Source organism: Centruroides vittatus, unplaced genomic scaffold (genome assembly GCF_030686945.1).
Source record: "Centruroides vittatus isolate TY-2023 unplaced genomic scaffold, ASM3068694v2 contig_388, whole genome shotgun sequence".
Classification (NCBI taxonomy): Eukaryota; Metazoa; Arthropoda; class Arachnida; order Scorpiones; family Buthidae; genus Centruroides; species Centruroides vittatus.
This window is the reverse complement of record NW_027122204.1, coordinates 1,841,586-1,855,285: the sequence shown is the minus strand read 5'-3', so window position 1 is coordinate 1,855,285 and position 13,700 is coordinate 1,841,586. Positions and strand designations below refer to the sequence as shown.

The 13,700-nt window shown below is 31.8% G+C and overlaps 1 protein-coding gene across 5 annotated transcripts in view; it reads right to left on the bottom strand.

Annotated features, from left to right (window-relative positions):
* The window catches only part of LOC136975804 (forkhead box protein P1-like), a 77,145-nt gene extending 73,079 nt beyond the window's left edge, over window positions 1–4,066 (bottom strand). For 2 of the 5 annotated variants that reach the window (XM_067270942.1, XM_067270947.1), the window contains exon 1: window positions 3,872–4,066. The gene's annotated coding sequence lies outside the window, so the exon portion shown is untranslated. Of the gene's footprint in view, window positions 1–1,360; window positions 1,957–3,871 lie in introns of those variants that run through there. The other 3 variants (XM_067270948.1, XM_067270949.1, XM_067270944.1) reach the window with 3 other exon arrangements.
* Between the last annotated feature and the right edge of the window lie 9,634 nt (window positions 4,067–13,700).

The window sequence follows — 13,700 nt, the reverse complement described above, 5'->3', positions numbered from 1 at the left end:
CAGCTCTTACCCCTCCGCTACACTCTTTGTCACGTATCGATTGCTCGGTTCGTGACAGAGGTAAACTTTGTCAACTCTGACAAAATGACTATTTACGACGACGCAATGTTATCCACGTCACGCAATCTAATAAATGCACGACTTAGTTTAGCAAACGATAACACTTAACGGTAATCAAGAGAATATAAGTCAATAAGAGCCCAAAGGTGCGTGTAATGTTATCGTTAACGCTTAACACCGCAACAAAAAAAAATCGCGGCAGTTAATAAACGATAGTTTATTCTAATTTCTGCTCTCGTAGGAATGCCGCCTTGTAAGGGAGAGAAAGATCGAGAGAGAGCGAGAGAGAGCGAGAGAGAGAGAGAGAGGAGGAGGAGGAGGAGGTTTTTTTTAAAAAAAAATCAGGATTGATTAAACTGTAGTTATTTGATGTTGTTGTATCCACCGATTTTACAATTTACCGTCGAGTCGTTTGCTTGGAAATCGAATTATCGACTGCTATTAGAACGGTACGTCGTCTATAATTAGGCTTAGTATTTAATCCCGATGCACAAGAAGCGAAGATTTTCGTCCAATGTCTCCTTTCAGACGATATTGATCGTAAATACTATTAAAGTTGTGTTGTGTCGGTAATGGCGAATGCAATAGCGACTTAAATACGTCGACGCGCGAATACTGACGATGAAACCATAATGAAAAACAGCTGCAGTTGATAAATGCCAAGAAATGAGTTTTGAATAGGAAATCGACGCTTGCAGCACAATCATAAATAAGCAAGAGGATAATGCGTCGCTTAAGAAACGCTATATTCTCTCCAACGTGTTCTTTTTGAAACTGAGTAATCCCATTGGTTTAAAATTAACCAACCGTTATTCTTTGTGACGTCACGCTGGGGTTAAAATAGACATTTTCATCGGGACCGTTAGTTAGAGTAGGTTAAAGTAGACGGGAAGAACCGAAGCGTCCATTTTAAATAAGAAAGGTTTAATTGGAAGAAAATAAGACGAGCCGGTTATTAAATCCTTAACGAATTGCGGGATAGATAATAATTTCGATCGGTTGATAAACGGGACGTCCAGGACGACAAGTGAAGAGGCAAAATCGTTTGCGAGTGATCCGAAGACGTCATCTCTAAGAAAAGATCCCATGGCGACTTATTGACGCTTCTCAAAGATCAATTCCTGCGGAAAACTCTTCAGTCTACTAACGTGATCGTGTTTTGATCTCAATGCTATCGATGCTATAAGAGATACGGTAGTGGTTTCGCAGGTAGCGACACAGGTGCAGCACACTGGCTACGAGCGGGAAATATGATTTCCCAACTATAAGACTAGAAACTAGCGTAAGAGATTCTACTCACCGACCGGACTGCGTCAGTACGAACGAAAGGACGGGTACAGTTGATTAGTAAAGTTTGTCGGCGACACAACAGCCTAGTGTATAGCGGCCAGGGTGTGGTGGGCAGAAATCAATAAATCCGTGTGACGGCTGCACTATTATGTAGGTATGACATGTAGACTGGGTGGCGTGTTGTTCGACACGGCACTTTTGTTTTCGACGCTCCACTGAAATCATAGTTCCACATAACTCGACGCAAGATGCCAGCTGTTCATACTTTAACTTTTACGAATTATCGCCCCGATAAAAATTGATAGTTGCATAGGATTTCGGGTTTTGTTTTCCGCATGACTGCAACGATGACGTAAAATAAACAATTGAATTGGACAACACTAGCTACATTGTGTCCTCCAAAGCTCGTTACTCCACAAACTGGTTCCTCTCTACATAATATAGTCTGCGTGTATACGCTCCGCGGCTCTTTGTACACACAGCTGCCGACTACTATCACTTATATAATGCATTCTCATCTGTGATGAAAATACCGAGCCAAATAAAAAGAAAAATATTATGCATGCCGGATAGAGATAAAATTATTTTATAACTCTTAAAAATTCTCTAATTTATTCGCAATATTAAATGTCCCGCTCCGATTTAAGCTTTCCAATCTATCCGCGGAGGTGCTAACCTTAGCGTTTGGAATAATAAAATTCGTTACGTATAATTCCGCGGCTATGGATCAGTTTGTAACTATTGAATGGCTGGGATTATCAAAATTCCTGGACAGACCAGAAAATTGCGAAGGATAGAAAGTAAAAGGATTAATAGAAAGGGAAAAAAAGGATCAAATACTAGTTATTACTGTGTGGTAAGCAAGCATTTGATTGTTGGTGTTTCGTGTCGACCAATTGGCAGGGTTGGTTGTTGAACAGGACGACCAAGGGAGGGGTGTGACCCGCGTTGTAGTTGCTATAGTGACGCAGCCACAAAAGGCACTCTGCGTGTTGGCTTTAAGTGGTAAGGTTAAAAAACAAAACAAGAAATACAAAGATAACGTACGCCTGAATGTACAGCTATTGGGAAAATTATTAGTATATTTATTTTTAATTTCCTAGACGATTCACTCACTCTCTGTTGGTGAACTCACCGGATCAAAAAATCGGTTATTCCAATTTAAAAGTAATCATTTATACATACGTACACAAACACACGCGCATCCAATTAAAAAATCGTCTTTAAAAAATGCAAATATTAATTAAAAATTTATATTTGGAGCGCGCAAAAAAACCGATTACGTTATCTTTTCTCTAGGTCTTGCCGAAAAACTTGCGACTAAAACTTGAATAAATTGAAAATTTATTAAATGTTGTTGGACGGGAAAATTTCTCCAATTATGAAGGTTACGTAAAAGTAAATGGGAGGATTTATTTATATTCACTAGAGGTAGTGTTAGTCAGTCTTTAATGATGCACGTAGCGTAGATTGGGGAAGATGATTTTCGAGTATAAATGCTGGTGAAAGTAACAAAGCCGATTGATAAATGTAACAATTATGTAACACTCTTCAATCTGCGACTGATAAAAGTAGAATAAATAAAAAGCGATTATCAGATTAGCGCACTAAAACTTTCGTTCCTTTGTGTCGAAAGAGTTGTTGGCACAATATTAAAATTTCAGAGCGATTTCTTTACCGCAAATAGCTAGAAAAAAGAAATAATTCAGTAGATATATGTTTTATAAACAAGCGTGCAGCCGGAGAAACCGGGCGCAAACCACAAAGGAACTTTTGCGAGTTTCCGATGCCCATCTGTGAGCCACGAGTGAAGAGTGCCCGAGGTGTGCAACCGCCGACGTTTATTTAGGCCTAGCTGGCTGGAGAGAAAACACCTTGGCATTGTGAAGGACAAATATGACGCAACATGACGACAGCGGTGACGGGGGGAGGGGACACGATGTGGCATTCAGACGGATTTCCTTCGCCCGCCCGTCCATGCCAAGCGGGCCAAGGGAACAATGTAAACCCTCGGCTACAGGACAAGGAAGAAAGCGGCCCTGGCCTTTTGTTCCCGTCCACTCCGTGTCCTGCATTCGCCGGCCTCTCAGTGACAGCGAAAATCCATTTACTCGGCACAATTGGCAAGTGTGACTAAACTCGACAAAAAGGTGCGCCCGAGGGGACAACCTGGGGATGCCGACCAATCGTTCGCCCCCTAACTCGGCCGCAGCTTCAGCGAACAAAATGGCTTCCGACTCTGCAGCCTAAACAAATCAACGTGGGTCTTTTGTTGCTCCTCCGGTATAACTTCCAACTTCCCGTCTCGGCGATGACAGCGCCTGTAAGTCGCTCGGACACACATACCAGCCGCTGTCCACTCCTACCGGCTGCTTGCCATCCACTGCACTAATTAATTACGGCCATTTTACGGATAGCATACACTCGCGCCAATACCAGCACGGCCTTCGGGACCGTGCAACCGTACATACACAATGCTGATCCCGCTTGACAAACCAACCCATACAAAGCAACTACTCACCTCTAGCTGCACATCGCCATCAAAGCAGCCGTTAGTCAAGTCTGCAAATCAGACTTGGAGGCATCATTTCGCACACCGCGTGCTCATTGTAAATACAAACATATCCATCCGCCGGACGAATTAAACAGCTTCCACCTATTCCTTCCTATTGTCTTATGTTATTCGCCAATTACTCGTCCCTTTACTATTTTCTCCTCTATCGATTCTCTTTATTGAACCGTTTCGATGATGTATGAACTATTTTGTGTGGCGGAGGGCGAAATTGTTATTCTCGGCAGTCGAGTGCTAGGCTGTGTGACGTCATACGCACCTGCTGGGTAAACAGAAAGAGTCTGACCGACAAATTTAGCTCAGACTTTCGCTTCGACAAGGACGCCAGTTGATATTTAACTTGGCTAATAACTAAATAAACATTTAATAAATACACCACTATTATATAATTCCTATTACCCTCCAATAATCGACAGCGTTCAAGGTAACTCTATGACGTAAAATGTTATCGTCCGCTTCTTTAGTAACAAATACTAACGTATTACATAGTGATAATCGACTCCTCTCACCCTTAACCTTATACATTTTAATAAGGAAAAAAAATTCGCGATTAAACGCCCATAACACTTACTAAATTCTTATTACGTCGTCCTACTAACAAAAAACTTTCGATTTTACCCTTATATTATAACTATATTGTTATATTGTTAAAATTGTCGACCTTGAATTGTCCTTGAAAGAGCCCCGAGTCGAGATCTCGACTCGTAACTTCAAAGATAAATGAGAAATATAAACAAAACTGGTCATTTGTAACTGGTTTGAGTTTTCTTATGTAATAAATTACATTTCTTACCTTTTATTTAATTTGGAAATTTAAATAAAGTTAGAGGCGTATTAAGAGGGGGGACAGAAAAGTAAGTTTTGGGTGAAATATTTACAGCGTACCTACGACTAATTCGTTTAAAAAAATTATCAATTAATGTGCTATTTATGACGTAACAATATGGATTCCGTTAGGCGGGGTTTTAGTGTGGCCTGGTCACGAAATCGTCATTAATTCAACTTCTTTAATTATTCATAAAATGTGTTGAGAAAACAGCGAAAACGTTCGACGTAACTTCTTTAGTGTTTTTAGTGAGAAACGTGCTTGATTTTTATACCCGAAATCTAGCAGAATGAAAATTAAAATTGAAAAGTGTGCTTCAGTTGATCTGGTAAGGTTGGTGAATACATCAATCAAATCGTATTTTGGGTTTTCTTGGCGAAAAAGATCCTTGAACCGTTTATAATCGCTCACAATTTGTTTTAAATTTCAAAAGGTTTCGATAATTGACTTTAAAATGGTTGTTGGAACAATCTATTAAAAACATTCTTTTTTCTTTTTTTTTTAATAACGCAGTTTTTAAGGGTGAACGGATCGTGTTTGTATGTGTGTATGTCGATCAGTCTGGTATCTATAATTTTTGGTTAGTGTAATTTTATAAAAGGTAATTCACGCATAAAACGAATCTACACTTATTTCTACGCTAAAAACCGTAAAAATTTCTATAATAAACCGTTAAACTTTAAAAATACATCTAAATAAAAAGATAAAAAGAAACCTCGCAACTTTTTTTTATTATTATTATTTTTTAAATAAATTTAAAGCTTATTTTTTTACGATAGACGAAGATGGAAATTATTTTCTTTAAACTGATTTTGAAACCAATTAATATTTACCAAGCAACTCAAAATAACTGGAGTTTTTCTATTTTTATTAATTAAAAAACTCCCGACGAGATCGTTATAAGCGAAAGTTTGCCATAAATCAAATATTAACCATTTTAAAACGATATTTTTGGAATTATCTCTTAAAAATTGATTTAATAAAAGTAAACCATTTGGAAAATTATAAAATTTATTTTATTTTTTTATTATTATTTATTTTTTAAAATAAAATCTTTTACAGCGGTTTTAAATAATGATGCTTTAATAATAAAAGAATTTCTTTTTTCTCCTTCCCTCTCTCTCTCTCTCTCTCTCTCTTTCCCTGTATATATATGAACTGATGCGCTTATCAAAATACTTTTTAAATTAATTTTCGTTTTTAATTCAATAACGAATTAAATATTTTTCTGGGTTAAAATTAATTATTTAAACATATTAAACGACGATAACGACTCAAATATTGTATTCATATTTACAAAACATAAATACGTAATAGAAAGGCCTTTAATTTATCTTTTTTTTTTTTTTTTTTCCTCTTTCCTTTAATTTTTCGGTGTATGCAAAAGCGGCTTATGTATTTTCTGTTATAAGGCATAAAATTGCAAATTAATCGATAGAAGATCAAGTTTATATCGCCGTCTAATTAGATTAAATCAAGCGTTAAAGAAATATAATTATTTTAAAAAAATGGCAAAATTACATAAAAGATTGAAACGCGCAACTATTTCTACTTTCTAATTAATAATTATTAAGTAAAAAAAATATATAAAAGATAAAAAAAAAAATAGCAATTCTACAATATAACAGTACACGGTGTATTATGAGAAACGGATAGAATATTTTCGCAAATTGCATTTTAAAAAGAGAGAGGGGGAAAAAAAGCAATGATTTTTATTAAAATCCCATTAAACCATCCAGAAAAGCATGAGGGTATACATAATATTTTTAATTAAAAAAAAAAAATTGTAATTTTTTGAAATAACCGGCAGGGAGCTAAAGTCGAAAAGAGAGGGAGGAAAGAATGGTCTGTTTTCAGTTAGTGTTAATTATGGAGACATTAACACTAATTTTCAATTAAAGAATGCCAATTTTAAAAGAAAAGGAATAAAAAAAAAAAAAAAAAACAATTTTAAAACTCAGGTAATTATATAAAATATCTGGTTGTAATAACCACAGTTATCGATTATTATCACGTATTTCTTCCGTGTGGAGCTTTGAGTTAATTTGTCACTTAAGCCTAAATGAATATTAAGGCTTTTGTTTAGGGATTTTTTTTTTTTTTTTATTCTCCCGTTTAAAAGATGACAGTTTGTGACGTCATTCGCAAAATCCATTTCACATTTATCACGAAAAATGACATAATTAAACGTAATGAAGAATGCGAATCCGAGAGGATGTTTCCTGCTTAGAAAACATTTCCCATTGTGATTATTTCCCGTCTATAATGGTCACTAAATTGAAATAACTCATTATGAATTCTTGTTTATCGGAAAAACCAGCTGAAAATAATATCAAATGATCAATAATCATAAAGTTATTGTAAAGCCAAACAAACTAAAAGGAAACAGAGATGCCCAAGATGATGATGATGATGATGATGATGATGATAACGATGATCATACCGTTAAGGTATTTTATATTATATTAAAAATTCATTTCGTATACGGTAAAAACATGTGTAAACCGGAACAGGTTTTATGACATATTTTTTATTTGGCAAAATATCTAATACAGTAAAAACCTGTTCATAACGGAACCTGATGCCTAAATGAAAAAAGGAGCGATTTTCTACGTACGATTCCGGTTTATACAGGTTTTGCTATATATATACTGTTAAGAGATAAAAGGAAAATAACTATTATTGTGTAAGTTATGATTTTGTAGGTTTTGAAGAAAAAATTGCAGGATCGTGACATCTCTATTGACCATGTAACATGATTTTTTTTCTTTTTTTTTTTTTTGCGTTTCTATAAAGCTAACTTATTCTATATATGTACAGATAAATTCTGTAATATTCTGCTTTTTTTCTCTTATAAGAGAATAAAGTTTTCATACTTAAATTTTACTGCAGATCCACACCTTTATCAGCTGTCAATTAAAGCGATAGAGATACGTTTATAATAGCCATATTTACAAGTCAGTATATTATAATGTTAAGTCTAATCGTTTCATTTATTTAGTCTACATTTGCGTATAATTTAATTGATTTGCCAATAGAAAAATTGCATGCAACTAAATAAAATATTTAATTCTGTTATATTAATTTAGTCGAGATTTTTTTTAATGAAGTTTTTAAAGGAAAACCTAGCTGTAAGTATGTTTAGTTTTTTAATCTTTTACAATCTTTGCAAAGAAAAACAAAAATAAAAATGCATAATTAAAATTTATCTAGGAAGGATAACTTAAGTATTTTTTGCAGTTTTTAATTACTACATTTATTAGACTTATTTTAGTTTTTATATCTGAGTGGATTCATAAGATGAAGTACTGCATTTAACTTAAAACGTTCAAAATAATTATATCCGAATAATCTAAGTGTATAGTTGCAAAAATTAATGAACTTATTCGGATAATTTTAATAGAGAAAAACAATTAAAAATGCTGACGTTTTTCTTTGTTTTTTGCGTTCGAATCCGTTACTAAAAGATGTTTAGAGTAGGTTTGCTTCCATCTTTGAATGTTAGTGCGTTCTTATATATAAAAAAATATTTAAAAAAAAACACTTATAAATAATCCTTTCCACTTCATTTGAAAACTTCAATCAAATTCTCCCTGGAACAATTCTTGATCGTTTTAAAAAATCTAACTAAAAACATCTTCGGACGAGAAATCGATAATTTAACAAAGACTCGCAGATTCTCCAGTTTAGCGACTGAAGTTATCTGTTTGCCCTGGTGTAAATTATAACCTGTGTTTAATAAAAGTGTTTAGGGACGTTTTAAAGTAGGTGCTAGTACTTATCACAACATAAAAGCTGTTTCTAAATCCTAATAGTTGTGACAAATTTGCGTTTCCTTCAATATAATCCTGAAGAAGGGACAACGTCCCATCTTTGGAGGAGGGCAAAAAAAAAAAAGTAATTATTTTTTAATAAATGAATAAATAATAAATATTATTTTAATTGTATTTATTATTAATATTTAACTATAATTATGTTTATATTTAAAATATTATTGCCGTAAAAAAAAAATGTCTTAATGATTATTATTGATTTTAATTAATTTAAAATTTTATTTGGTAGTTCTGTATACCGAAGAGCAATTGAATTAAATGAAGAAATGATAAAGGTAGTTGTTATTGTTTTATACGGTAAAAGAAAAAAGTAATAACACATTAAGTAATTTTTCTAATTCCACCGCGTATAAACGTCATTTTTCCCATTGACTGGAGAAAATCAATTTTAGCCATTTCGTATCCAAGAAAAGACAATTAGGACAAAATATATTTTAGGATAAAATAAGTTTAAAAGACGCAAAATTCAGATTTGGTCTGAAAGTTGAGATAAGTCATATATCACTTGGCAAATGTATGCAGATGACACTCACATAATGGATACAAGCTCGGCACAAACATCTATGAATATGGAGGTGATCTTCCATTTTTGTATTACTTTGTGAGACAGGTGATTGTTGTCTATATACTATCTTTATCAAAAGATTTATCAGCGATGGAAAAACAGGTTAAAGCTTGTGCGAAAGTTTTAAATTAATTTAAAAATAATAAAGTTCTATTATTATTATTATTATTATTATTTGTATATTTGCATGATATAAAGCAAGTTACCAAACGAGTTTGTTATGCCATTATTATTATTATTATTTTTTTTTTTCTTCCTCTGCCATATTGAAAACATGTTTTATTTATTACCGGGCTAAACAAAGCTTAAGAAATTTATGTAGATGAATATTTTTATGTATTCCCCCTAAGTAAACACTTTTAGATTGCATAAGAGTTAAAATTTAATAACTTTGGACGGAGATTTCCTAATACCCTTCAAATGTCAGGAAAAGAAGCGGCGATATGCTGGTATTGATTTTAAAGGAAACAACAATATCACCAAGTAGGGTTTATTTGTTGCGTAATTTTACGAACTAATAGACGGAGGTGCTCTTTCATCTCTTCTTTAATGACAAATTGCGCCAGGTTGATTTTTAGCGGGTTTTATTTGTGAGTCGAAAAAGTAAACTTGGCTTAGATGTCTTCTAGTAGAAGCTAAGCAAGTAAAGGATGTTTGATCGTTCTTAGATTTTTTGACAACAAAAAAAGAAGAAAAAAACTTTGCAGACCTAATTGAAATTTATACGAGCTTCTGGGTATGAGACAAAAACTGTCGGAAACCATAAGCTGGCGAATTAGATTGGATTTAAGATTTTTTTGACACTTTTATCGAAATTTTTTGCCTCTTTCTTTCATCGCTAGCATTAAACTAACCGAATAAGCTACACATTTCTTTATAACCAAAAAATGAATAAATTTATGTAACTTTCAGATGTATTTGCTAGTTTTAAATTTTAAAACAAAAACTTTAAATAAACAAATATATAAATATGTGTTTGTATACGTACACATGTGTGGGTTTTTCCTTGTTTTTTCTCTTGTTTTTTTTTAATGCAACATATCACGACAATTGGAAAATCACAAAGTTTTTATCGCAAAATAACTGGTTTGGAATTTTTGGCACTTTTAAAACTAATCAGAATAGCGGAAAATTTTTATTTTAGCGTTAAGCAGAAAAGCTAATACTCGATTAATTTTCTATTCATTGCAGTTTATTTGAATTTTAGTTGTCTTCGGGGAAGACAAAAATCCACTCGAGTCTTTTTCAATGAATATTAATGGAATGTTTTGCGTGTCTGATATACAGTACAGGTAAACTCGCGCTATTTATTTTGTTAGTCAGGTAAATAAAAATATTTTAACCGTTGCATAGCTTTGGGATTAGACGGTAGAAGGCCTGTGAATAACAAATTCAAATAAGAATGACTAATTGGTAGAAGGCCTTTATGCATTGGTTTCTATAAAAACCGAATACCAGTATTATCCTTTTATTAAGAATTCTTTAGAGATTTTATAAACAAGATTTTCATCTGTTATTCATTTTTCGTTTTTATGTAAATTTCAATAGATTAAAATAATGCAATTTAACATAAAAAGAGAGTGGGGGATATAAAAATATATAGAATAACGTGAATAACTGATTCTAAAAGAAGGAATTCAAAGCCAACGTTACCCAGCATCTCATAAATTCAAGATTAAAATGTTTATCTATAATAATAAAACACTCATACTTGCTAAAGTACAACTACATTGATATCGTTCTCTTGTTTTGTTTACTGATGTTTATCTAAAAATCGATAAAATACATTATTAAAAATACTGAAAAATTCCGGGAAGTTTGTGACAAAATGACTATTGTTCTTTATCACATAGGTAAGAAAACACCTGCTGTAGTGTCCATTTCCTCTTATAATATTAACTATATAATTTTTCTAATGCAAAGTATCGCCATCTGTTGTTGAAAGCGAGAAAATTAATACTAACTATTTACTTTAATCCAATCCTGTATCCCCTATTTAATATTATACAATACAAAGATGTAAATATTAACTCTAATCGATTAGAAATTTTATGTGATAACTGTCTCGAAAAATCGAAACTTAATGATTAACTTAATTCTATTAATAATTTACCTTATAGAAAATATATATATATCAGTGATTAGATATGACTTTCTTTCTAGTTTACACATTAAAAAGTTTCTTTTAATTTAAAACAATTAGGCTACACGTAGTAAGTAGATAGACAGTGTTAACTTATAAAATAGAACAGAAAATACGTGTGATCATTTGTAAATAGCCTATTTGAGTAAAAAACATTAAATAAACTACGATACAAATTAGTCAAGAGTCTTTATTGGTGTAGTAATTTTATTTTCTTTGAGTCAAAGGAATACAGATGCCACATTTAATCAATCTCTGGAGACTGTTTGGGCTAATTTCACACCATGATATTACAAAACAGTGTATTGTTAGATTATAAACCTTCGTAAGTGTCAAACGGGTGCAACTGATAATTATCAGTTTCTTTTACGTTCCATCGTATTAATTGAATATTTATATATATATATATGCGAAAACAGTTCGTCTACATTGCATTATTAGCAATTTAAAAATGGATTTCTTCTTTTTATTATAATCATTATTTATTTTAATTCTTTGTCCACGTTATTTTCTTGAATGAAATTTTAAGAAGTTGTAAATTTTTAATAATAATTTATCATAGATAATCAGATAAAAATATAATTTTTTATTATCTATAATATTTGGATAGAATAAAGTATGATTAATCCGCACATAAATATATAAATTTGTTAAAAACGCTTTTTATTTTCATTAATAACAAAAACGACATTATGCCAGAACGTTACATATGGTAATAAATATTAACTCAGCTTGGCTAAATATATCCGTGGGAATGGATGGCCATAAAAAAGGTAATTGCGAATACATAATTAATCAGAGCGTTATTAAAGAGAACTTTTCACAATTTCTCCACACATCGAGAGAACATCAATAAATGACAATGCCATGTTAACTCTCCATTCAAAATGCTTCCATCCAAAAACGAGAAATCGTAACACGTGGGTGCCTTCAAATAAAATAGAAAAATTATTTTTTTCTATATATATATATATATATTTTACTTATATTAATATTATTAAAACGGGATTAAAATGTTTAATTTATGCACATTTTTTTATTCTAAAATAGCATTAAGAAGATGTTAATCTGGATTTTCTCTCTGTCTACACACACACGCACACACGCTCACACATACACACAGACTTAAACGAGAAAAGCTTTAAAAAAAATAATAATAATAATAAAAAACGCTATTTAAGGTAGGATTTTTGACTTTAAAAAATATCTTAAATAATTGCCGACAGTTCGTTTTACCAAGATAATTAATCTAGACTTTTTTAATTAACCTGGTAGAAGATTTTAATATTTTTTTTTATTTTATTTTTTTTTAAATAAAAACTTTGTTAGAAAAAGTTGCGGCGAAGTTTTTTAAATGTATAAAATTTGCGGTCGCTATGCCATCTAGTAACAAATGATAGAATTATAAGGAATAAAAAAAAAATCTATATATATTTTTCTAGCTTTGTAATTTTTTAATTGGTGTTTTTAATACAATATATTAACATCCAAATTGACAGAAAAATTGTCTTTTTTTTTTTTTTTATTTCTTCTCTCGGAAGTTCTTTTTTATTTGGAATGCCATTGCTCTTTCATTTGTGTAGAAGAAATTCATAACAAAATACTCTAACAATTTAAAGAATTAGAAGAGTTTATGACTTTATGTTAAAAAATTAACGCGATTAAACACGTTACATTATTAACTTAAGCAATTATGCAACATCAAAATAAATAGCAGATTTAACGAAAATGATATATTAAGTCATAAAATTGTCTTAACCGTGTATTCTGTATAAGAATGCTCACTCGATACCACTGAATATTGCAATATTGCGTGCGGTAATGCCTTCATTATTAATCAACGGATTAAAAATGAAAGGGGGGAAGAGCGAATAAAATACCGAAAAAGATTTTTATTCATTTTATAAAATAATTTATTTATTATTATTATTATTATTATTATTTTATAATTATTTATAGCTTTAATGTTCATACATTTACGTATTATAATTTTTAAAAGAAAGGGGAGAATTATTGTTATAAACCGTATCATTCAGAAGATTGAAGGGGTGACTTTTAGGAGCATCCTGTTATATCGAAATAGGTTTACTAAGCGAATATACTTTTTTTTTTTTTTGTTTTTTTTAACTTGCCAGAGATTTGCTACACAAAATCGCACGCCATATCGCGTGTCATTTGCCAGCTTCACTAGTTCTAGTATAGTCCCCTCGGTACAAAGATATCATCCCTAGAGATAACTCCACCCAGAAGGGAATAATTTTCTGAAAGAAATTTATCAGGTGACTTTTTTTTTAAACCAAGATTCCATTTTGTATCTTGTCTCTTACAGTTTATGAGTTACTATTACTTGTTTTATGTATTCACATTATCTGCTTTTCTAAATATAGTATGATGTTTTTTTTTCAGTTCAA